Source organism: Nicotiana tabacum, chromosome 1 (genome assembly GCF_000715075.1).
Source record: "Nicotiana tabacum cultivar K326 chromosome 1, ASM71507v2, whole genome shotgun sequence".
Lineage (NCBI taxonomy): Eukaryota > Viridiplantae > Streptophyta > Magnoliopsida > Solanales > Solanaceae > Nicotiana > Nicotiana tabacum.
In genome coordinates, this window is record NC_134080.1 from 161361673 (window position 1) to 161388392 (window position 26720).

Here is a 26720-nt window from a genome sequence, read left to right on the forward strand (position 1 = left end):
GAGATAAATAGAATAAAACATGGGGAAATACTCGACATTGAACGACCTAACATGTAATCCAAACTTATACATATGACATACGGGCCAATAAGGCCGGCATGATCCTTTATATACTCAAAACATAGGCCGACAAGGCCATACAAGAATCCGTATACATGACATCTGTCTACAAGCCTCTAAGAATACATAATATCATAAAGGTCGGGACAAAGCCCCGCCATACCAATCAATGCAAGTACTAATCATACTAACCAAATAAGCAACTCCAGAGCAAATGGAGCGCACCAACATTTTTCGCTGAGCTGATAGCCTACTTGGAGGACTCTCGACCTATCTATCAATACCTGCAGGCATGAAACGCAACGTCCCCAAGAAAAAAGGGACGTCGGTTCGAATAATGTACCGAGTATGTAAGGCACATAAATAAGTACATAACGGACATGGAAGAATTATAGAGTAAATGACTCAACCTGTAAGTCTGGATAACTCTGTAAATTATGAAATAATTATAGTGTCATGCATATGCGTATGAATGTAATGTCGTGCATAGGTACATGTTTCATAACATCATCATGTCTATGAGGGCATCCATCATATCATCTCGGCCAGTGGGGGCAAAATCATCATCGTATACCAACTGATCAGGTGGTGGTGCGTATATAACGCCATAACATTTCCCATAACCCATATACATATACATATATATATACACGTGTATATAACGCCATCTGGTCATGGATAAATGTGCATGTATAAATGCATGAAATGCATATGAAATACGTTAATAAAATCTCTCGGTACGTCATAGGCCATTATGCCTCTGATTAATGTCATGAAATAAACTTTATCAACTACGTATTTTTCTGAGACCCATGAACAGAAGATATAATAATAATTCACATGGGGAATCAAGAATATAGAAACCCCTAGTATTTCTATGAATAGAGTCATTTATGAAAATTACGTATATTGCTCATTTTATTTGTATCGTATGGATCATGCCAAAAGAAAGACGGGATAGCCTTAACATACCTGAGTCGATTCTCTTAAGAAAGGTTACACCGTACTCCCTTAATATCGAAATTTCACGTTGTGATAACATTAGGTAGACTTCGTATGAAATGTTTGACCCAATATCGTTGTTACTGACGAAGCTTTCCCCTATGCATTGCAGGTATAAACTTATTTCGTTACTCTTTTCTGATCTAGTTTCTTAGAGGCACCTACTAATTATAGTTGTATTCTTTTAAAAGATGAAGTGATGCAACTAACATATGATACTGATTCTAGACCAGGGAATATGATTCTTTCGAAATTGTCTTCAACAAGTGTGATGAACAACTTAGTGCAAGATTGTGGTTCTATTATCAAATAATAACGTACAAACAAAGTTGCTGGTCCAATTTTCTAAATTACCTTCCCCAAACAAGAAAACCAACTGAGGCAACTTATGTCATATTCTTTAACTTATCCAAAGGAGAACGTGTCATCAAGGCAAATATATATCTTTTGACTCATCATGCACATTTTGTCACTTTGACTTGGCTTAATGTCAGGTGGCAAACCCAAAATATCCTTATCCACTTAATCTTACTTAAAACTATAATTATCCCCATCATTACTCAATTATCCATAAATTTCTAATTAATCTCTCATTAACCAATTACCCATATAATTAAGAATTATCTCAAATTACTTAAGAAAACCAACCAAGGCAACTTATGTCATATTCTGTAACTTATCCAAAGGAGAACGTGTCATCAAGGCAAATATATATCTTTTGACTCATCATGCACATTTTTCCACTTTGGCTTGGCTTAATGCCATGTGGCAAACCCAAAATATACTTATTCACTTAATCTTACTTAAAACTACAATTATCCCCATCATTACTCAATTATCCATAAATTTCTAGTTAATCTCTCATTAACCAATTATCCACATAATTAAGAATTATCTCAAATTACTTAAAATACTACTCACTTTAGCACATCTTATACACCTCACTATCATGGTCATGTGGTACCTTGTATGGCATTGGTCCATAAATACTGGGTATTGTGGCTTGGACCGTATTTTATCCCAAATTGACAAACTTCGACGAAACTCGTTTTCTTCGATTCGCTTACCCTTTCACCTTCACGAATTTACTTATCACTCATTGCAAATAGCGTAATATTTATAATCTCAAAATAATCTCATTCCCGAACTTACATCGATTAATCTTACGACGAAGCTTTAACGTACGAAAATACGGAATGTAACACGTTTACCAAAAATGTTGACCAAAGTCAACTCAAATAAAGTTTTAAGCAAAATTTCTTATTTTTATTAACTTTTAACATAAAAGCTTTCCGGAAACACTCTCGGATTGTGCATGCAAATCAAGGTAGGTAAAAATAAGATTTTTAAGGCTTAAAGCGCATAATTGAGTTCTAAAATACAAGATGACCTTTCGGGTCATCACAAACATTGATTCGTCCTGAAGCATATATTTGATTTCCTTCCATCCACTCGTATGTTATGTTGATCACTCGATAGAAACTATGTGTCGGCGACTTGTTATGTTACGAATGAGGTTCAAGATGTGTTCTCTGTATTGTGACGGTAGGCCGGTCAGGAGGACTTGAGGCCAGGTTTAGACCACAGCTTGGGCTCGATGGTTTCAGTTGTGTGAGTATGTGTTTTTCGACTTATATATTTAGTAGTGTCCTTGGGAGTGGGATTGATGGCTTAGTGAGTGGTCGGATAGCTATATGACGAGTATTATGTAACTGAGAACTATGCTTAGATGCTTTGGATGTGACGAAAAGAATTTGCTTGGGGCGTAAAGGACTGGATGCTTGATTTCTTTCTTGATGTGTTGTACCGTCTTGAGTTATGAGTATGTTAGGTATCTTTTAGTTGTTCAACTAAGGAATAAATTATATTCTTATGTCTTGTTGACGAGTTCAGACTCGAGAGGACTAAGTGATTGCATAGTGGTAGTGTCCATGAAAGGGCATAGAGAAATGCCAGGTTGAGGATAAACAGGTGAGTTATCTCCTACGGATGTTTTGAGGTTGTGTGATCCTTATGATGTTTTTGTAAAGGTTTCCTTTCTACCAGTTGGATGTGTACGTGCTGCAATTTGAATTTGGATCACTTGAAGGAGTTTGCACGACTGTCACGAGGATGGATATGCGCTTAGCAGAAGATTAAAGGTATTCTATAGCTAATGCTACATAAGAATATGAAGGACTTAGCTGAATTACAGTGGGGGATTATGGTGATTATGGAGTAAAAGTATTGTAGGTTATCGGATGTTATTTTATACAGCTTTGAGACATGTTGGGGAGTCTGCTATCGACGATCGGCTTGCATGATTATGTGTTATATTAGATTCAGTCTGAGGCATATTTGTGGATTAGTTATGACTTGAAGAAGTTGGTTGTGAGGATGACTAGTGTCATGACCCCGGTTTGCCCTCCATGAACCATCATGACAGCACCTAGTCCTCTATGACTAGGTAAGCCTAAATTGCGGAAGATAAACCAAGTGCGGAATAAAAACAATTTAAAACAGAATGAAGAACGATAAAACAATGTTTAAAAGTGTCGCTCGGCATACACAATAGTTAACTCTCAAACCAATACATACTTCCAAGACCCGGAAACCCATGAATCACAAGTTAAGGATCACTGCACAGTCTAACTCCAGAATATCTAACAAGGGAAAGAAATACAGAAGGGCAAATATTTAAAAGCTAGAATAGAAAGGGACTCCTCGGTCTGCGGACGCGGCAGATATACCTCAAAGTCGCTGGAGCAGTCGCCTCGCCTCAAGGGTGATAGGACCAAGTCGTAGTACCTGGATCTGCACATGAAAAACATGCGCAGAAGGGGCATAAGTGCACCACAGCGGTACTCAGTAAGCGTCAATCCTAATCTCCGTCAGGTAGTGACGAGGAAGGTCAGGGCCCTACTGAGGTTAAATAAAATATAAAGATCAACAGTATAGAATAGAACATTATAAATAAGTACAGCAGTAAAATAACACAAGATGTACAGAACAACAACTATACAGAAGCAAGGTAAACACAGAAAGGAATACAACTCGGCATCAATAATAACAATCGGAGATCTCCCAGGATACCGTCCTGTAGTCCCATATGTACATATCCAATGGATCTCCCGGGGTCCCGTCCCGTAGTCCAACTCATAGTGCGCGGAGATCTACCGGAATCTCGTTCCGTAATCCCAAATGTAAATACCTAGTACTGGGTGAATCTACCGGGTGTATTCCCGTAGTTCCATATAACTGTGCAGGGGGATCTACCGGAATCCTACATCCATAGTCCCAAAATAAACAGACAAGGGGGAGCTACCGAAATCCCACATCTATAGTCCCAAAATAAATATACAACAGCAACAGGAAAATATACAGAAATGGCAGAAATTCATACTAAGGCAACAAATGATTATAGCCTAGCATGCTGCACAGAATTCAGGTAAGGCAGGTTTAGCAAATAAAACAATTAAGTCACTTAGACATACTTTCCTAAGCTAACAACAGGCTTAATAGTGCAAGTAATAAAAATAGGAAAGGAAATATACTAGTGATTACTTAATGAAATCCGGATTTCCAACAATTAGCACAAGTACGCACTCTTCACCTCACATACAAGGCATTTCAATTACCAAATATACCAAATCCTAAGGGAAAGGTACCCCACACAAGGTTAGACAAATCACTTACCTCGAACTGGCTCAAAGTCGATCTGAAACCACGCTCTTGCCACGAGTACTCGACTCCAAATGGCTTAAATCTATTCAATTCAATTTCCTAACGTAAATAATACTTCAAGTAACTAATTCTACAAAGAAATTCTAAGCTAATAAGCAAAATTAGGTAAAATGACCTAAATGCCCCTCGGGCCCACGTCTCGGAATCGGGTAAAATTTATATTTTCAGAATCCTCACACTCTCCCGAGTTCATGCATACCAAAATTATCCAAATCTAAGGTCAAATGCCCAATCAAAAGTCGAATTCTAGGTCTAAGAACTTTCTTCCAACTTTTCTCCAATTTTCATCTCCAATCTGAAATTAAATGATGAATTCATGTTTGGATTAATGGGTTACAAGCAAAAAGGAGTTAAGAATTGTTACCCAATCGATATCTCTGAAAATCCCTCAAATCTCGCTCAAATCCGAGCTCCCAAGCTTAAGTTTTGATAAAAATGGTTAAACCCTCGATTTTGAAATTTTATATCCTGCCCAGGTATTTCCTTCTTCGCGAACGCGAGGCTAACCGCGAACGCGATGATCATTTCTCTTCTCCTACGCGAACGCGAGACTGCCTTCGCGAACGCGTAGGCACAAATACCACAGCCTCGGGAACGCGTAAGCTTCCTCACCAGCCCCAGCTCCTCTTCGCGAATGCGAGACCCCACTCGTGAACGCGAAGAAGGAAACCAGAACTGACTGCTGCAATATTTTTCTGCAATTCTCTAAGTCCAAAATGACCCGTTGAGCATCTGAAACACACCCGAGACCCCAGGACCTCAACCAAACCTGCCAACCAATCCTAAAACATCATTCAAACCTGTTCTAACCTTCGGAATGCTCAAAACAACATCAAAACACCTATGTTTCTTCGGATTTAAGCCTAAGAATTCCAAAAACTCTAAAAATACGCTTTCGATCAAAAAGTCTATCAAACCTCGTCCGAATGACCCGAAATTTTGCACACAGGTCACATTAAACACTACGGAGCTACTTCAACTTTCGGAATTCCATTCCGACCCTCGAATCAAAATTTCACTATCGAACCGGAAACTTCAAAAATTCAACTTTCGGCATTTCAAGCCTAAATTAGCTACGGACCTCCAAAATACAACCTGAACACGCCCCTAAGCCCAAAATCCTTCAACGGAGCTAAAGGAACCATCAGATTTCCAAACTAAAGCTATTATTTAGGGACTAAGTGTCCCAAAACTCTCTGAAACTTAAAATCGAACATCCCGACAAATCAAAATAGCAGAAATAAACTTGGGAAAAGTAGTTAATGGGGGATTGGGGCGTAAATTCTTAAGACGACCGGCCAGGTCGTCATATCCTCCTACACTTAAACATTCATTAGTCCTCGAACGAGCATAGAGACATACTTGAAGTAGTGAAAAGATGAGGGTAACGGTTGTCACACCCCTTTTTTACAACTTCACTAACCCTATTAAAATAATAAAAGGATTTGTAAGCTCAAAAGGGGTTTTTAATTAAAAAGTGACAAAATTGTATTCAAAAGGATTTTTCAGTCGCTACCTAACATTGGTTTCGGTGTGTCAGGTCACCATTTTTTAGAAATAATTTTTTCCTTTTAAAACACTTTGGACTCCAAAACTAAGTCTGCACCAGAGATTCGGGTAAGGGGTTCATTTGACTCGGGGGAAGGTGTTAGGCACTCCCCAAGTCCCTTAACTAGTACGGTTGCATACTTGATCTAATCGGCTTTTAAAATATTCGAATTGAGGTAGAAAACACAGAAAAAAGAAAATAAACGCAAAGGAGGCTCGAGGTCCTCCCCGCCTAAATAGATGAAAATGAATATAAAAATAAAAATAAAAATACTACGAGTTCTACTTTCGGCCTCCAAATACAAGATACTACGGGGCATACCCTGGAATAAAATATATACAAATCCTTCGGGGCATTCCCTGGATAAATTTAGCTAAGGAAACGACCTCTCGCGTCAAAACTAATAAAATCTTAAGGCTTGCCTACCCAAGTATGATCGGCCTAAAACATGTTCCTAGCGAATAATCGTAAAACTAATAAAATATCTAAAGTCCAATTTTCTTAATTAACCATGCTGATTAACCCAAACATATCCAAGTCCTTTCAATTTCTTTTTAACTTAAATTCCCCGAAGCATTTAGACCCTTAATCTTCATGCATTAGTTTTAATCAAGAGATGACAGTAAATCAACATGAAGTAGATCAATACAAAATAATGAACCAAGGAATGTAACTCTAAAATATAAAACAAAAACAAAACATAATATAAGACAAATATGAGATGAGAAATGAAGTGTACCTTTGAGTAGCTTTTCAATAATTGCCCCAAAACAGCTTTACACTCGATCAAGCGAGGAAAAATCCGTCGACGGGAAATAGATAGAGTGGCAAACAGCAACAACTATTGGACATGAACCGAAAATCAGTCCGTAAACGAACCCAGAACTCGAAAATCTCGAACGGATCACCTGTTGACCGCGCCTCAATCTCAAATCTCATCCCGGAAATTGATCAGAATTTTAAACCAACAAAATGAAATCTCAGCTTCTTTTGGAAGTGGAATTCGGAGTGCTTTTTAACTTTTCATTCAAATGGAGATCATTTTCTTTTGGCTAGAATTTGGAGGAAGGAAACATTGGTGCAGGGATGTGAAAGACTGTGGAATTTAGGTGGCAATTCAAGGTGTTTCCGTAGTGGCTTTACTGTATATGCTCATGAAGGAGAAAACCCCAAAATAGACATTGTATCTATGGTCTTATATGCTGCCGCCGTTGAGCTCCTCGGTCCTTAGGGTTCGTCCTAATCTTCTATTTTTATATACTAGTGGAAATTCTAGAGCTTCCTCAAAATGGTTCCCGAGAAACAAATAAAATGTGAATAGGGTCCCTTCCCTTGAGTCACGTGAGAGTACCTTGTAAAAAGAAAAAAGAGTCCCCAAGTGCGCACATGTACTGTGGGCATAATCAGAAATGAGTGCATTCCCCCAATTGTGTAAGTGACGTGGTGAGTATTTGTATTTATGAAATTGGCTGACCTGTAGAAATTGATTAATTTGTTAGATGAGGGATTGAATTAAGGGTGAGGTGTCAAGATTTTATTGGTAAAATAAAGAAAAGGATATGGGAAGGACAAAATGGAAGGAGGGATATGGGAAAATAGGAAAGAAATAAGACAAAAATGAGTGACGATCACTTAAATTCATTTGTTTCCTTTGTATTTTTGCTTTGGCATTTCTCGTTCCTCTTCTTTCATTTTGTCGTTTTTTTTTGTTTCTTTCTTTTGAAAAATAATATAAAGTAACAAAATCAATTAATTGAATATATAGTCACATACTATTTAAGATAATCCAAATAATTCTAAATAGAAATAAAAAAAAAGTTACTCAATAAAGATATTATTTACTAAAATCTACTCCTCAAATATTATACTAAACCAAATGAGATGTATTTTATAAAGCTTTTCTTTTTATCTTTTGCAAAACAAAAATATGACTCTCTCTTTTTTGTGATTTTTCACCTTATAGGAAGTAAGATAAACTATATATAACTAGATGAAATATTAATTAGCTAAATAAAAGAAAAATATTTTTTTTTTAATTTTTGTTTTTGTGACAAAATAAAATAAATGAGTCAAAACTAGTTGAAATAGCTATATTAGACCTAAATTAAATATTTAACACTAAAATGCATAAAATCTTGGGGAGGGTCAAAAATTACATGTCTACAGCTGCCCCTCTTTGACTGGAAATACGAAGAGTTTTAAGACAAAGAACGACGAGACAGATTTTTTGACCCGACTCTTATTTAAAGAGACCAAGAACTAAGAGAAAGGAAGAGAATGTGACTGAGCCCTGGTATCTGAGCTGCCTACATATCCTTGGCAATAAAGGAATCAGGCCATGTGTAGTTCAGAAGTGAATGAGGTGATGGAGTATATTGAGGTGGAGAGCCGGTCGAGGTTCCAGTTTGCGGTCCTGTTGTTACATCAAAATCAAAAAATGAAAAAGATTAACTAAGTCTGTCAACTACGAGTTACAAGATTCCTATCTATAAGTCTTCTGAAACTTGATCTTGAGTCTTGAATGGTTCTTCATGCAGACTTTAGATTTGAACCTTGACGCTTGCTAGCTGTAGGTGCTAGTTCATTCTTCTTCAGCTTTTCGGATCAAAACCGGACACACCATGCTTGTGACTTCAGTCATGTCTTGAGCAATCCACCTCTTGTCTCAACTTCTGCATTTTGGATTCACTTCCTCTTTCTTTTCTTTTTTTTGTTTTTTTATTCTGGATTGAGATTACTTCTGTTGATCATCTCGGACTGTTGACTCACATTCTAGCCGCGAGCTTTTGCTACTTCTAACTTGAATTGAATTCTGAAATAACTTCCCTCGTTCTCCAGGTGGGTGTCTGCTACTGACTTGAAACTTGAAATGACTCTAAAATGAACTCTGAAATGTCTTCCCTCGTTCTCCAAGTAGGTGCCTGCAATCAAAACAATAAAACAAATAAAATTTCCTGCCCCAGTTTGCACTAGGAAGATTTGTGAGTTATTAGAAAAACTGTAAATCACATATACTATTGATACAATGATGAGAGTAAAACTAAAGACTTGACTGGGATGTGCGTCCCGTGAATCAAACCAAGAATATTTGACTAGCAAGTGTGTTTGCTAAGAATAGAACCTGAATGGCCCAGACTAGGAAGTGCGTCTCCTAGATTTAAGATTGAGCTTAAGGAAAACTATAAACTAAGCTTGTCTAAAGTAAAAACTGACCCTATTCTCCGGGTGGGACCGCTGATTTCCAGAAAATTAAAGAATAATAACTTAAGAAAAACTAAAAATCTATCCTAGGAGAAAATTCATCAGACTAGGTTTTTTATCTTAGGAGAAAGATTCATCAGACTAAGATTTTGATCCTAGGAGAAAATTAATCAGACTAGGTTCCTTTTTTTGTAATCTTAGGAGAAAGATTCATCAGACTAAGATTTCTATCTTAGGAGAAAATTCATCAGACTAGGTTTTCTATCTTAGGAGAAAAATTCATCAGACTAAGATTTGATCCTAGGAGAAACTTCATCAGACTAGGTTTTCTATCTTAGGAGAAAGATTCATCAGACTAAGATTTTGATCCTAGGAGAAAGTTCATCAGACTAGGTCCCTTTTTGTTATCTTAGGAGAAAGATTCATCAGACTAAGATTTTGATCCTAGGAGAAAGTTCATCAAACTAGGTCCCTTTTTGTTATCTTAGGAGAAAGATTCATCACACTAAGATTTCGATTCAAGGAGAAAATTCATCAGATTAGGTTTCTTATCTTAGGAGAAAGGTTCAACAGACTAAGACTTCGATCCTAGGAGAAAATTCATCAGACTAGGTTTTCTATCTTAGGAGAAAAATTCATCAGACTAAGATTTGATTGGGAGGAAAATCCATAAGACTAGGACTTTTTATCCTAGGAGGAAAAATGTGAAGAGCAATGGCAACAACTTAGGCACACAAACAAGACAGGTAAGGGCAAAGATTTGAGAAACTTCCCTTTATCGGCTCTTCTCTTCTTCTTTTTTTCCCTTTCTTTTCTTTTTTTTTTCTTTTTTTTAAACCCACTTGCTTTCACTACTTTGTTCCTGTTTCAAACAAAGAAAACTTGTGAGTTTAAATGTGGTGGTTAGTTTTTGGCCTTGACCTTGAAGACGGCTGCTTTTGCACTTGCCAAGATAACTTTGATTTCAACTTGGAAGACCTTGCCTGTTATCGACTACCCATTTTCTATCGACCCTTATCACAGAAACCACCTCTGCTCCATTTGATCCTAATATCCTCCATTTGTTGTATTTTTCTCATGAGTTGACATTTACTGAACCCTTGCATTTCACCTGAATCTCAATGCATGTTGATTGTTACCAACTCAGTGCACATACCACTTTTCCCTGACTTATGCCACTTTGATATGCTAGCCAAATTAAATTTTGAAGTCATTTATCACTTATTCTGACCCAACAGACTCAAGAAGAGACTTAAACAAAACAAGAGGAACAAAATAAGGGACAAGGGAAAGAGATGATACCTAACAAGAAAATTACAAAGTAGAAACTTATCAGTTGTGGATACCAACTCTAATGACCATGACATACACCTTTTGATTAAGTGGCCTAATCTCTCAAGCAAGTCTAATATTTAACTCTTGTTGTACCTCTTTGCTGTGAAATTGGGCTTCAGCACTTCAATTGTCCTATTTGATCCACAATCCTCAGTTGACTTGTGGTGACCTGAAGGGTTTTCACCATCAAGCCTCTCTCATTTTGCTCTTTTCTCAACTCACTGTCGCCTTACGGTGCCCATGAAGGTTTTCACCGATAAGACTCTCTCATTTTATCATTTTCTCTCTTTGTGCTGAGAACAAAGGTATTACCCATGATGCAGGAAGATCATACTTTCGTCACATACTTGATTTGACATCCTCAAATATTGGTCAGAAGGTCTTTCTTTGGACTGTAATGTAGGCCTTTGGACAGGGTTGGAAAGAAAGGGTGACATGAAGGTTCAAAATAGTTTAAGATGAAAGGGTTCAAAAATACAACTTTTGGAATCAGATCTTTTGGTAAAATTAAAACTCCTGCCCCAGTTTCTTGGAGTTTGGGGATTTATTTTTTGCTTTTTATTTCTATTGTCTTTGATGGGATTTCTAAGAAAATTGCCCCACTCTTGACTTCGGGGATTATGAAATAATTTATTTTATGTGACCGAACCGTAAGGCTGCCTACGTATCTTGAGGTGACAAGAATCAGGTCGACCATAGTTCAAACACAAAGTTGGACTATTTTGTTGTTTTCTTTTCCTTTTCTTTATTTCCTCTTTTTTTCTTTCTTTCTTTTTTTCCTTCTTTTTTTCTCTTTTCTTTATTTTTCTCCTTTTTCTCTTTTTCTTTTCTTTTCTAATTCCTAACTTTACTTCTGATTCCAAAAGAGGGGTATGAAGCAAAAAATTAGGGCTCAAAAGGGGTAGCAAAGGATAAAAGTGTTTGGATAGCAAAATAAAACACCTTCGTCATACCAAACTTAAAAATGTCAAGTACAAACATGCAATTGAAGATAAGTAAACAAATCAGACATAGTATCTATCGATGGCATCAACACAAACAAAAAGTGCCAATGGGCAATACCTTTGTCCCAATGAATGACCCTTGCCAGTTCGAAGCAGACTAGACTCAACCTTATCTTGATGTGGAAGAATGCATTTCAGCACTAACTGATTTACCTCAAACTACTTGAGAGACATTTCCTTGTTGTATGCTCTTATCAACCTCTTGATTTCCCGAATTTACTGCCTCAGTTTCACTCAATTCAAAGTTCAGGTCATATCAGAATGCGTGAATCTTTAATTGTTTCCTCAAACGCATCCCTTTATCATATTTAAAACTGTGTCATTGCTTCATGATTAGACTAACTTTCAAGATCAGGCTGAGAATTATGTGTGCGTATCATGTCACTAGAGTCAGCATGAGAAGGACTATAAAAGAAAAATTGACCTAAACAAAAACTGACTAGAACTAACAGAAAACAAGAGATTGCATTAGACAGATGGTGGAAAGGGTTTGAACAAAACAAGAAAAATAGACATGGGTTACAACCCTGGAACAATCCTAGATAACACTAGACGAGTTACTACCACTAAACGAACTAGGAAAATAAGAAGCAAAAGGGTTTGAGCCAACAAGACAATGTCTGGATTACAACCCTGAAATAACCCGGACAACAGAAATGACAACAAAATAAACCACCAAAACTCTTTCCTGGCTAGCCAAGAAAGAAGAGTTTTTCTAATTACCAAGCTCGACATCTTAGCCACTGGGTTGCACATCAAAATTAATGGGACCTTCACCAATTTCAATATCATTAACTTCAGTCAGCAAGTTTCCAAGAGGATTCTCATACTCCGTGTCACCACGCATCCTCCCCACAAAATGTGCATCATCATGTACAGGTAAAGGATTCTGCGCGATGTTCTGGGTGTCACTGTCCTGGATCACAATTATCCCTTCTTGAATCATTCTTTCTATTTCTCTTTTCAAATCTCGACAACTTTCGACATTGTGCCCCTGGGCATTGGAATGGTATTCATACCTTTTAGAAGGGTTAAAGCTTCTTGCACGCGGGTCCACATGATTTGGAGGAATAGGTGCAATCAGGTCATAATGCTTCAATTTCTCAAACAAGCTTGCATAGGACTCTCCTATCGGTGTAAAATTATCTTTCAACCCTTTTTACCTCTATACCCCTAGCTTGCATGTGGGTTATGGGCACTTGAAAATTTTGTGGAGGCTGGTGGAGGTTCTGCGGTGCTAGTGCTCGTCTTCTAGGGTGTCTTGGTGGCTGGACAACATACTGGGGTAAAGCAACAGAGTATTGTGGGTTCTCAAGGGAATCGTCAAAAAACAAACAAGGTTGGTCATGCCTTCGATTGTTCTTCTATGACCTCTTCTCGACCTTGACGTCATCATAATTTCTTCAACCTTCTCATTCGTGCCACTAAAATCACTAGATTCATTTTGGACAGCCTGAGTTGCAGCTTTGGGAGCTGCTTGACTTATAATTTTGCCTGACTTAAGGCCATTCTCTACCATTTCTCCCATTTTGACAGCTTCCGAGAATGATTTGCCCATTGCGGACATCATGTTTTGAAAGTAATCAGACTCTTGATCCTGAAGGAAGACAGTGATTAGCTCGTGGTCATCCACAGGTGGCTTAACTCTAGCCGCTTGTTCTCTCTATTTAAGGGAATATTCCTTGAAACTTTCAGTTGGTTTCTTATTCTACGGTCCGGGGCGATGTCAATGTTATATTGGAACTGTTTGACAAAGGCCTGGACCATGTCATACCAGACATATAAGCAAGATGTGTCTTGACCCATAAACCATTCGGAAGCTACACCCGTAAGACTTTCCCCAAAATAAGCCATTAGTAATTCTTCATTTCCTCCCGCACCACTTAGTTGATTGCAATACCTTTTCTGGTGGGCTATGGGGTCTCCATGTCCATCATACTTTTCAAATTTGGGAGTCTTGAAACCAAGTGGCAAATGAACATCGGGGAACATACATAGATCCTTGAATGCAATACTCTTCTGACCTGCCAGCCCTTGTATGTTTTCAACTGTTATTCTAAGCTTTTCAGTCTTTGGGTTATTTCTTCTTGTGCTATCTTTCGGGTAGGCTTCTCAATCTTTGCAGGAAAATCAAATAGGTAAAAGTGGTACTCAGGAGAGTGGTATTGTTCTTGCTGGGTAGAAAATTATGACTGATGAGTTTTCCTCTACACCACTGTCGGCTGTGGGATGGTGAAGACAAGCATAACTGTGGTTGTCTGACTGGTTGTCAATAGCACACTTTGGGAGTGCACAACAGAAGTTCTAGCTATAGTCGACAATTGGGATACAGACTGAACCTAAATGGATAGAATTGATCAGACAATGAAACCGGAGTGGTAGTAGTCGAGGCGGGTGTAAACTCTTGGAAAACATAAGAAAGGGGTGGTCCTTGGCCATTGGCACATGCTTGACACATTTCAGACATTTGTTGTTTTAACCTTTGGACCTCCTTTGTCAATTTAGATTCCGACTCCACAATCTCCCTCGAGGGGTTAACAACTCTTATGTCCAAGTCTTTGCCAGCGATGGTTTCCTTGCATTTTGACCTTGTGTTGTATGGACAAATCACCAAAGTGCCACAAACTAACCACCCTCTGTTATAATGAAAGTAACAAAAAGGAGCAAAACAAAGCCAACATGTTAGCGTTAGGACATTTATCAAATAGAAATATCACATTGCGTGCAATGTCCCTAGCAACAATTAATGGTTCTAGAATGACTTCGAGGGTCACAAGGTAATTTGGCATCATCCCAATTTTGTTCACTTCAACCTTCTCTTTTCTTTCTTTTCTAATACTTCTTGGCTTGCTCATTTTCCTTCCTCTCTTTTTCTTTTTAATTGTCACTCTTTTCTCTCTCTCATTTCTCACATCCACAATTCCATCTTTTTTTTCTTGTCCTTTTTTCTCTCTTTTTTTGTTTTCAAGAAAAATGATTCGATCGAACCTGATGTAGGTTGCCTACGTATCATGTCCCTCATGAATCAGATCAAGCGTAGTTCTGGAAAAAAGTAATGAACAAATAAACTAAAAATCTTTTTGAATTTTTCATTTATTACTTTTTTTTTGGGTTTTCAAATACAAATGGAAAGTACGATGATAAAAGACTTAACAAAATCTTACACCACCTAAAAGACTCAAAACTACTAGACATGATACAAAGGGAAAGACAAACATAAAAACAGACTCATAATATAAAAGAGCTCCTTAAGCAGCTCCTGAATGCAGTGGTCCTGGGTATCTGTCATGCTCGAGTCCTGGTAAATGAATCCACACCTGAATGAGAAAAATAATACCAAATAGATCAATTACTCAAGACACGTTGCAACACCACAACACTTCCTATTGGACACATGCAAGACACGATTGAGCTATTTTTGAAAATTAACCTACGTGGCCAAGAATGGCTAGAAGTGCAAACTCGACAAGGGTGACTACTTAGATATGGAAATACCTCACTTAGGCTTATATGGATTCAATTCCCAATAATCATGACCCAAAATTAATTTGCAGAAATAACCCATTTTGCAAAAATGACCGATATGGCCAGAAGTGGCTAAAGATGCAAACTCAAAAAGGACGGACCTTAAAGTAATATGACACCTAGTTGTGGACTCAAGATCCTAAGACATGGGTTATTGAATCACTTTTGCGAAAATGACCCCATTTTGCAAGAATTGTCGATGTGGCCAAAAGTGGCTGGACATGCAAGATTTGGCTAGGACCCCGCGAAGCCAAGAACCTAAACTCACTAGGAAGACCGAACCCTATGTGGGTTGCCTATGTATCCTGCCACGAAAGACGAGAATCAGGTATGCGTAGTTCGGGAAGATCGGACACGGGAGAAAGCTTAAAAAATGCAACTAATTTGGAAAAACTATAGTTTTTTGTCTTTTTGAAAAAATGATGGAAAATGTAAAATCTTTTGGATTTTTTTTTTGATTTTTGGAAAATGATGGGAAAGTGCAAAATCTTTTTGGATTTTTCATTTTCAAATTGTTTTGTTTTTTTTTTCTTGAAAAGGGTTGTGAAAGAAAAAAGTAATTGGGCCCTACTTGCTTCATTTTCCACCCTTCTTTCCCAAATATCGGTCCGCCAAATGACTTTTTTACCCTTAAAGATGCAACATGTATCACATAGGGATGATTGGATGTCTTTTTGTGCCACACACCCATTTTTGACAAAATTTGGATAGGCTTTCTACAAAGAGACACGGTACCTAGGACCGAGCCTTACTAGGTCCAAATGACATGATGCAAATAAGAATGACCTACATGCTAACCTAAGTTTTGGGTTCACTATACAAGGCAATTCGGGGCGGCACGTGGTCGATGGCGGCTGCTCTAGTTGTCCGCCCACTCCACGCTCCCACGCCACCCCCCCTAAAGACACGGGTGACTCACAAAAGGCCGTGTACGCTCAAACGCATTCCGGAAGATTTGTTGCAGAAAGAAGACCCATGGTTATACAAATGATGACAGTTTATAAAGCAGTAACACATAAGAAAAGCGATAAACAAATGACCAACAAAACAAGAAAATAAGACAAATAAACCAAATAAACAAATCAAATAAAAAAACAAACACCTCAAACGAATATCCTAAAAGCCAACAAGATCAAGTACCAGCTCGAACCTGGAACTCCCCAGTGGAGTCGCCAGAGATGTCATACCCCTTTTTACAACCTCACTAACCCTTTTAAAATAATAAAAGGATTTGTAAGCCCAAAAAGGGTTTTTAATTAAAAAGTGACAAAATTGTGTTCAAAAGGATTTTTCAGAGTCGCCACCTGACATTGGTTTCGGTGTGCCATGTCACCATTTTTTAGAAATAATTTTTCCCTTTTAAAACACTTTGGACTCCAAAACTAAGTTTGCACCAGAGATTCAGGTAAGGGGGTTCATTTGACTCGGGGGGAAGGTGTTACGCACTCCCCAAGTCCTGTAACTAGTATGGTTACATACTTGATCTAATCGGCTTTTAAAATATTTGAATTGAGGTAGAAAACACAGAAAAAGGAAAATAAACGCACAGGAGGCTCGAGGTCCTCCCCACCTAAATAGAGGAAAATGAATATAAAAATAAAAATAAAAATACTACGAGTTCTACTTTCAGCCTCCAAATACAAGATACTATGGGGCATACCCCGGAATAAAATATATACAAATCCTTCGGGGCATTCCTCGGATAAATTTAGCTAAGGGAATAACCTCTCGCCTCAAAACTAACAAAATCCTAAGGCTTGCCTACCCAAGTATGGTCGGCCTAAAACATGTTCCTAGCGAATAATCGTAAAACTAATAAGATATCTAAAGTCCAATTTTCTTAATTAACCATGCTGATTAACCCAAACATATCCAAGTCCTTTCAATTTCTTTTTAACTTAAATTCCCCGAAGCATTTAGACCCTTAATCTTCATGCATTAGTTCTAATCAAGAGATGACAGTAAATCAACATGAACTAGATCAATCCAAAATAATGAACCAAGGAATGTGATTCTAAAATATAAAACAAAAACAAAACATAATATAAGACAAATATGAGATGAGAAATGAAGTGTACCTTTGAGTAGCTTTTCAATAATTGCCCCAAAACAACTTTACACTCGATCAAGCGAGGAAAAATCCGTCGACGGGAAATAGATAAAGTGGCAAACAACAACAACAACTATTGGACATGAACCGAAAATCAGTCCGTAAACGAACCCAGAACCCGAAAACCTCGAACGGATCGCCTGTTGACCGCGCCTCAATCTCAAATCTCATCTCAGAAATTGATCAGAATTTTAAACCAACAAAATGAAATCTCAGCTTCTTTTGGAAGTGGAATTTGGAGTGCTTTTTAATTTTTCATTCAAGTGGAGATCATTTTCTTTTGGCTGGAATTTAGAGGAAGGAAACAGTGGTGCAGGGATATGAAAGACTGTTGAATTTAGGTGGTAATACAAGGTGTTTCCATAGTGGTTTTACTGTGTACGCTCAGTGAAGGAGAAAACCCCAAAAATAGACATTGTATCTATGGTCTTATGGGTTGCCGCCGTTGAGATCCTCGGTATCACGACCCAAATCCTGACCTTGGTCGTGATGGTGCCTCTAGTGAAGACAAGGACATCTAGTCTAACCCAACTCGTCCTTTAAAACAGTAAATTAACACAAATATAGTATAAACATGGTTTAATAGTACCCAATAGCGGAAAGTATGAATAAGAAATGCGGAAATCCAGCCCGACACAACCCTAACCGGGGTGTCAAAAGTCACGAGCATCTACTAGGGTATAAATACAACTGAAAACCTGGAGTGTACAAATATAGACTAATTAAAGGAGGAGAGAGAAAAGCAGTGTTGCGAACGCCGGCAACTACCTTGGTAAACTTTGATGACTCTACATCCGATCAGCCAAAACATACCTGAATCTGCACACAAGGTGTAGGGAGTAATGTGAGTACTCCGACTAAGTGAGTAATAATAATAAATAAAGACTGGAGGCAAGAAATCACGCAAAAACACAAGGCATTCCATACTGAAGCAGTAAAATCACTTTAAACAGTAAAGCAGTGAGAAATCAAGTGAAAGTCCCTTTTCCAACAAGTAAAGAAAGTAGTTTACAAGTGAGTAACAAAAATGATAGAAATGTAAACAGCCCCTCGGGCAAAACATGTACAACAAACCGCCCCTCGAGCATAATATCAACAGAACCAGCCCCTCGGGCTCAATATCAGAATAGTGCCAGCCCCTCGGGCTCACTATCAGAACAGTAACAGCCCCTCGGGCTCAATATCAGAACAGTAAAAGCCCCTCGGGCTCAATATCAGATCAGTAACAGCCCCTCGGGCTCACTCTCAGAATAGTATCAGCCCCTCGGGCTACCTCACAATCACTCATATCAGCCCCTCGGGCATAGTATCAATCACTCAGAACAATGGGTACCCGCGCTCACTGTGGGTGTGCAGACTCCGGAGGGGTCCCTTACGGCCCAAGCGCTATATCAAGCCACCTCGTCGCATCATCACTCGGCACTCGGCCTCACATCACTCAGCACTCGACCTCACATCACTCAAGCCACCTCGTGGCATATAAAGTATCTCAGGCCCTCGGCCTCATATCACTCAGCATATCCTCACATATGGCCCTCGGCCTCACTCAGTCCAAAAATCATCACAAGCCCCTTGGGCATTAGTAAAATAGTAGTTCTCAGCCCAAAACATGATGTAGAAATATCATTTAAGTTTCAAATCTGAGTAAAAGTGGTTGAGTTTGTAAAACAGTAGAAATCAACAGGACTGAGTTCAAATAATAAGTCAAGCAGTGAGGAAAATCCCCGAAGGGTTCAAATAGTTGACACGAAGCCCAAATATGGCAATCAGCCCAAATCATGATGATAACAAATGAATTTCAGTCAAATACGCGGTAAAATCATCAATCGGGACGGACCAAGTCACAATCCCCAGTAGTAAAAGTCCCCACGCTCATCATCCAGCGCGTGTCTCACCTCAATATAGTACTACGATATGCAAATCTGGGGTTTCAAACCCTCAGGACATCATTTACAATCATTACTCACCTCGAACCGGCTAATTCTCTAGCTCACGACGCCTTTGCCCCTCGAATTGGCCTCCACGCGCGTCGAATCTATCCAAAATCAGAACGAATACGTCACAATATGCCAAGGGAACAAAACCCAAGCGAAAACATTCGAAAAATATCAAAAATCTCGAAATTAGCAAAACCCGAGCCCCGGGCCCACATCTCTGAATCGGATAAAATTTACATTTTCAGAATCCTCATACCCTTATGAGTTTAACCATACCTAAATTATCCAATTCCGATACCATTTGGTCCTTCAAATCATCATTTTACATTTTTGAAAGGTTTCACAATTTTCTTCCCAAATTCCATCCCAAATCACGAATTAAATGATGAATTCAGTGATAGATTCATGTATTCTAGCCAAATCTGAGTTAAAATCACTTACCCTGATGACTTTCTTGAAAAACCTTCAAACAATCGCCAAAATCCGATCTCTCTTGGTCAAAATATTAAATAAAACCCAAAATCTCGTATTTATAGAGTACCCCTCAGATTTCAACCTCCGCGGTCCGCACAAGCCAGTGCGGTCCGCGCGAAAACAACCGCGACCGCACAGGCCTTCCTCTGCAGTGACAGGTTTTAGTATTTTGGCCATAACGTTTTTTGAAGATGTCCAAATTGCAATATCTTTATCTTTCTGGAAACTAGACACGAAGAGCTACAACTTTCGTTTTTAAATCACCTCAAAATTCCTTGTAGATCAAAAGATATGAGCTTCTGAAGTTGTACCAGTGAGAAGGTTCTTCACCGCGGTCGCGCCCCCTTTTGTGCGGTCCGCGTGACACCTACCGCGGCCGCGCCAGTTTTTGTGCGGCCCGCACAGCACTCAGGTCGGGTGCACTCATTTTTGTGCGGATCGAGTGGGTGAGTTCCGGGGCCTGCAACCCTTCTGAATCTGCTACGGCTATGATTTTTGCACTAAAACATCCCGGAACCCCCGGAACTTTAAACCAATCGTACCAACACATCCCACGACATCGTTCAAACTTGCTCAAAACTTCGGAACGCTCACAACAACATCAAATCACCAATTTAACATAGGATTCAAGTCTAAGAACTCCAAGAACTCTTAAATTATGCTTTCGCTCAAAAAGACTATCAAATCTCGTCCGAATGACCTAAAAGTTTGCACACACATCCCAAATGATACAACGAAGTTACTGCAACTCTCGGAATTTCATTCCGACCTTTATATCAAAATCTCACCTATTAACCGGAAATCGTCGAAATCTCAATTTCACAAATCCAAGCCTAAACCTTCCACGGACTTCCAAAATGCATTCCGATCACACTCCTAAGTCCCAAATCATCTGATGGAGCTAACCAAATCATAAAAATTCCCATCCGAGATCAAATACACATAAGTCAAATTTTGGTCAAACCTTTCAAATTTTAAGCTTTCAACTGAGACTGTTCTTCCAAATTCATTTTGATTAACCTGAAACCCAACACCAACGATTTACATAAGTCATAATACACCACACGGGGCAAGTCATGCCTGAGAACTAGCGAGCAAGGTGCAAAAGCTCAAAACAACTGGTCGGGTCGCTACATCCTCCCCCACTTAAATATATTTTCGTCCGCGAACGTGCTCAGTGTTGTTCTAAAAGCCAACCAATTGCTGAATAACCTTACCATGCATATACCCGGGGTGATCCCACATCACTCTATCTCACATAGGTCCGAAATCATTCACAAGATCAGAATCTCACATCTATATTCAGAATAAGCCCAAACCAGCTGTAATCACCCATACTTGCAATCTCAGGTGCAATCACTTGTTATACCACATAACTCAAACACTTGCAGCGATAACTTATAATCACAGCAGCTACACATAACAAACGAATACCAATAGAAAACCTCTTAACAACTAAAGTCTCATTCCAACACTTCCATATACTTCCAATGATAAATGAAGCACGCAATAAACCATAACCATTTCTCAGATCAACCATCCATAAGGCTACTTCTCCTTTGGCAAGGACCATAGCAAATTTTTGAACCGAACCTCGATATTTATCCATCAAACATGCTGAAATCGAATCCGTTTGTATTCATTATAGACCCCAACGATCTCATCTAATCCAACACAATTACTCTAGTGACATGACACACCAGGACAGGCTAAAGCCATAACTTGCACAGTCCGCGCACCAATAAGCAACAATCCGAACATACTCACACCATGAAACTGACTCAAATGAAAGGGTTGTACCCCAAGCTCACCAGTACCATCACAACACATGGCTGAGAACCCGTTTCGCATCATAGAAATAGAACACACGAATCTAACCCGCCAAGTCATTTTCCCACATAGCTTCGCTGCAACGCGCGATCCTATCCAAACACTGCTCCGCATAAAACATCTCAAGTTACTATGCTCGAAATCGACAACCACGCTCAATTGATGTCTGGAACCAAAGTAAATCATTACACCTACGGTGAAACAAATGACATACACCACACAAACTCGATAAGACATAACCAATACGCCATTCACCGAGCAACTCCCAATTACTCTTCGCGCTCGACTTCCATTATGAAACTCCGATAGAACCGCACCATAGGTGCCTATAACCAACAGATTGTATCGTCTCACAACATAGAAAGGTAACCTGTATATGAGAACTCCTAGTCTCCAAGTCCATAAAACACATGAATTACCATATTTGATCCCAATTCCGCCACTCTTATATATAACTCACCTCTAGTACCCAATCACCCCACAGGAGATACTCTAAGATTCTTCGGTGCTGCCAAGCAAACCCGAATATCAGCAACTAACCTGACGAGAAGTGCAACAATACTACTGAAGTACCATCAACTCAATCACATTGACTCTTTCTGGAACATATACCCTCGTCAAATCACCTCAATTAGCATTACCATTTCCTTAATCATCTGGAGATCCCTTCTCAAATCATCTGAAGTTCATTTCTCTAATTATCTGAAACTGCCCGCGCTGCCTAAGAATTTATGACCTTCCATTCAAATCTGAACTGTGACCTTACACATGCAAATTTCAGTCTTACCCAACATACTGTATAAACCTACCACTCTAGGATAACCGCGAGAAATTCATATCCCTTCCGAGCCACAATACGTACTCAACCAGTCAAGAACTTTCCATTGGTCCCATCTAGAAGAAAATCACTATACATCCCATGCTACGCATGCCTATATAAAATATACATCTCCAAACCACGGTAAAACCATCAAGAACTCTCCGAGTTCCCTTTGCACAAAATCAGACATGTCAGGACTGAATCCTTCTAACTCAATCAAGCTAAGCAAGCCATCAAAATCTAAGAGCATCGCCGCGAAATACCTGAAAGAACTTATTACCTCGAACACACACCAGGAATTAATCATATCCTTACCACACCGATTCGATTTACTATCAAGCTACCCCATCTATCTAAATTTCCTTCTGATTTATCTTCAACTTGATATTCTCTCTTACTGTAGCACCAAAATGCCTCAACCCAAGCTCACCACACGAGACCCAAGAATAAAACCATACTGTCTAAGACTCATAAGCCGCTAAATACTCTCTTAAATATTCCCAAAAGCACCACATTCGAAATACTTCGCTCTGAAGAACTTCCTGTGGATATAAATCCGTTACCTCCTGATACTAATACATAGAATCCCACAATTAATATGGAAAACACCATAAGTCTCGACATCTTCCAAGGAAAACTCAGCTTCTATCCATAAGTACAACCTGAAAGCCTCCAATTATTGCATGTAAAATTTTGAACACCATAGGACCATTCTCTAGAGGCATCCACTCTACTCAAACCGCAGTTAGATTGATTAAACGAACCGAACAACCTGTGCTTCATTTGCACTCCGACACTGCAGAATGTGACCTCATTCAAATATAACCAAGCAACTTCCTGCTCTATGCACCGAGCATTCGTTACCAACCACAACTCAAGTCATTCCCCAATTCTCGTACACCCATAAAGCATAACATAGCCTTTATTGAAATTTCCTTTACTCGAGCCACAACTGATTGACAAATACGCCTCGAATTGGAACCATTAGAGCACATAACCGTGCAATCAAATATTCAATAGCGGACTCCCCCACTTGGCTAGAAGCCATAGATCAACACACGCTCAATAACTCATAACGATTATACTCTATTGATGCCATGATACCATAATGAGATTAAACTCAAATCTTTTATAAGCTTGTGAAAACACAGATCATCTAGAATTTTAACTCTTCTGCAAATGCCGCATTCCACTCTCGCAACAGTTACACCCACTCACTAAGCGACCCAATTTAAGTTGCAACACATATCCTTCACTCGCAAATCTAACAGACACATAAGGATCGTACAACCTCAGAACACTTCACAGGAGATAACCCACCTTCTTTTCCTTAAACTAACATTTATGTATACCTTTCACTGTCATAACCATTATGCAGCCACTTAGTCTTCTTAAGTCTGAACTCATACCGCAACATGAAATTTACTTCACTCCCAACTAGGACACCTGAAAAGACTCTTTGCACACCCATAACTCGGGGCTTACCTCAAATCAAGATGGATACATATCGTAGTACTAACATACTCATCACATAGTTATCCAGCCATCACTTCCACTAATAGGGACACTACCGAACATATAAGTTCAAAAATAATTACTCACACAATCAGCACCTCGGTGCTCAAGCTATAGGCAAAAATCCAGCCTCAAGTCCTCCAGACTGGCCCAATATCAACACACAGAGATCACATCTCGCCCCTCGATCAGGGAATCAAAAGCCATCGATGTACATCTGATACTGAGCGCTCATGCGCGCATACAAATGCGTGGAAGGAATTTCAAGAGTTATTTTTCAAGCTGAATCAAGGACGCACGATAAGAATTCAAGAATGTGAAGTTTTCCTAAAGGTTCTACAGCCACTCGAGGATAAATACAGACGTCTCTGTACCGATCCGCGAGACTCTACTAAACCTGCTCATGACTCGTGAGACCTATGTAACCTAGGCTCTGATACCAACTTGTCACGACCCAAATCTCGACCCTGGTCGTAATGGTGACTCTCGTGAAGACAAGACCAGCCAGTATAACCTAACTCGTCCTTTAAAACAGTAAATTAATACAAATATAGTATAAACATGGTTTAATAGTACCCAATAGCGGAAAGTATGAATAAGAAATGCGGGAATCCAGCCCGACACAGCCCTAACCGGGGTGTTACAAGTCACGATCATCTACTAGGGTATAAATACAACTGAAAGCCTGGAGTGTACAAATATAGACTAATTAAATAAGGAGAGAGAAAAGCAGTGTTGCGAACACCGACGACTACCTTGCTAAACTCCGATGACTCTACCTCCGATCAGCCAAAACATACTTGAATCTACATACAAGGTGCAGGGAGTAATGTAAGTACTCCGACTCAGTGAGTAATAATAATAAATAAAGACTGAAGGCAAAAAATCACGCAAAAACACAAGGTATTCCATACTGAAGCAGTAAAATCACTTTAAACAGTAAAGCAGTGAGAAATCAAGTGAAAATCCTTTTTTCCAACAAGTAAAGCAAGCAGTTTACAAGTGAGTAACAAAAATGATAGAAATGTAAACAGCCCCTCGGGCAAAACATGTACAACAAACTGCCCTTCGGGCATAATATCAACAGAACCATCCCCTCGGGCATAATATCAACAGAACCAGCCCCTCGGGCTCAATATCAGAACAGTGCCAGCCCCTCGGGCTCAATATCAGAACAGTAACAGCACCTCAGGCTCAATATCAGAACAGTAACAGTCCTTCGGGCTCAATATCAAATTAGTAACAGCCCCTCAGGCTCACTCTCAGAATAGTATCAGCCCATAGGGCTACCTCACAATCACTCATATCAGCCCCTGGGGCAGAGTATCAATCACTCAGAACAATGGGTACTCGCGCTCACTGCGGGTGTGCAGACTCCTAAGGGGCCTCTTACGGCCCAAGCGCTATATCAAGCCACCTCGTGGCATCATCACTCGGCACTCAGCCTCACATCACTCTGCACTTGGCCTCACATCACTCAAGCCACCTCGTGGCATATAAAGTATCTCAGGCCCTCGGCCTCATATCACTCAACATATCCTCACATATGGCCCTCGGCCTCACTCAGTCCAAAAATCATCACAAGCCCCTTGGGCATTAGTAAAACAGTAGTTCTCAGCCCAAAACATGATGTAGAAATATCATTTAAGTTTCAAATCTGAGTAAAAGTGGCTGAGTTTGTAAAACAGTAAATATCAATAGGACTGAGTTCAAATAATAAGTCAAGTAGTGAGGAAACAGTGATAAAAATCTTCGAAGGGTTCAAATAGTTGGCACGAAGCCCAAATATGGCAATCAACCCAAATCATGATGATAACAAATGAATTTCAGTCAAATACGTGGTAAAATCATCAATCGGGACGGACCAAGTCATAATCCCCAGTAGTAAAAGACCCCACGCTCATCGTCCAGCACGTGTCTCACCTCAATATAGCACTACGATGTGCAAATCTGGGGTTTCAAACCCTCGGGACATTATTTACAATCATTACTCACCTCGAACCGGCTAATTCTCTAGCTCGCGACGCCTTTGCCCCTCGAATTGGCCTCCACACGCGTTGAATCTATCCAAAATCAGAACGAATATGTCACAATATGCCAAGGGAACAAATCCCAAGCGAAAGCATTCGAAAAATATCAAAAAAACCCGAAATTAGCAAAACCCGAGCCCCGGTCCCACGTCTCGGAATCGGGTAAAATTTATATTTTCAGAATCCTCATACCCTCACGAGTCTAACCATACCAAAATTATCCAATTCCGATACCATTTGGTCCTTCAAATCATCATTTTATATTTTTGAAAGGTTTCACAATTTTCTTCCCAAATTTCATCCCAAATCACGAATTAAATGATTAATTCAGTGATAGATTCATGTATTCTAGCCAAATCTGAGTTAAAATCACTTACCCTGATGAATTTCTTGAAAACCCTTCGAAAAATCTCCAAAATCCGAGCTCTCTAGGTCAAAATATTAAATAAAATCCAAAACCTCATATTTATAGAGTACCCCTTAGATTTCAGCCTCCGCGGAACAAGCCAGTGCGGTCCGCGCGAAAACAACTGCGGCCGTATAGGCCTTCCTCTGTAGTGGCAGGCTTTAGTATTTTGGCCATAACTTTTTCTACAGACACGAAG

The 26720-nt window shown here is 39.3% G+C and overlaps 2 long non-coding RNA genes across 3 annotated transcripts; both read right to left on the bottom strand.

Moving 5' to 3' along the window:
• Positions 1–3541: 3541 nt before the first annotated feature.
• Positions 3542–7766, bottom strand: LOC142181348 (uncharacterized). Of its 2 annotated transcripts, none has more exons than XR_012710020.1 (2): positions 7074–7766; positions 3542–3855 (listed from the first exon to the last, which is right to left on the bottom strand). It is a non-coding gene; the product is annotated as an uncharacterized LOC142181348 (long non-coding RNA). The 2 variants fall into 2 exon arrangements; XR_012710026.1 differs by having other exon boundaries at positions 3542–3960.
• Positions 7767–14938: 7172 nt separating this feature from the next.
• LOC142182613 (uncharacterized) lies at positions 14939–18135 on the bottom strand. Its single transcript, XR_012711437.1, has 2 exons — positions 17478–18135; positions 14939–15191 (listed from the first exon to the last, which is right to left on the bottom strand). It is a non-coding gene; the product is annotated as an uncharacterized LOC142182613 (long non-coding RNA).
• Positions 18136–26720: the final 8585 nt, after the last annotated feature.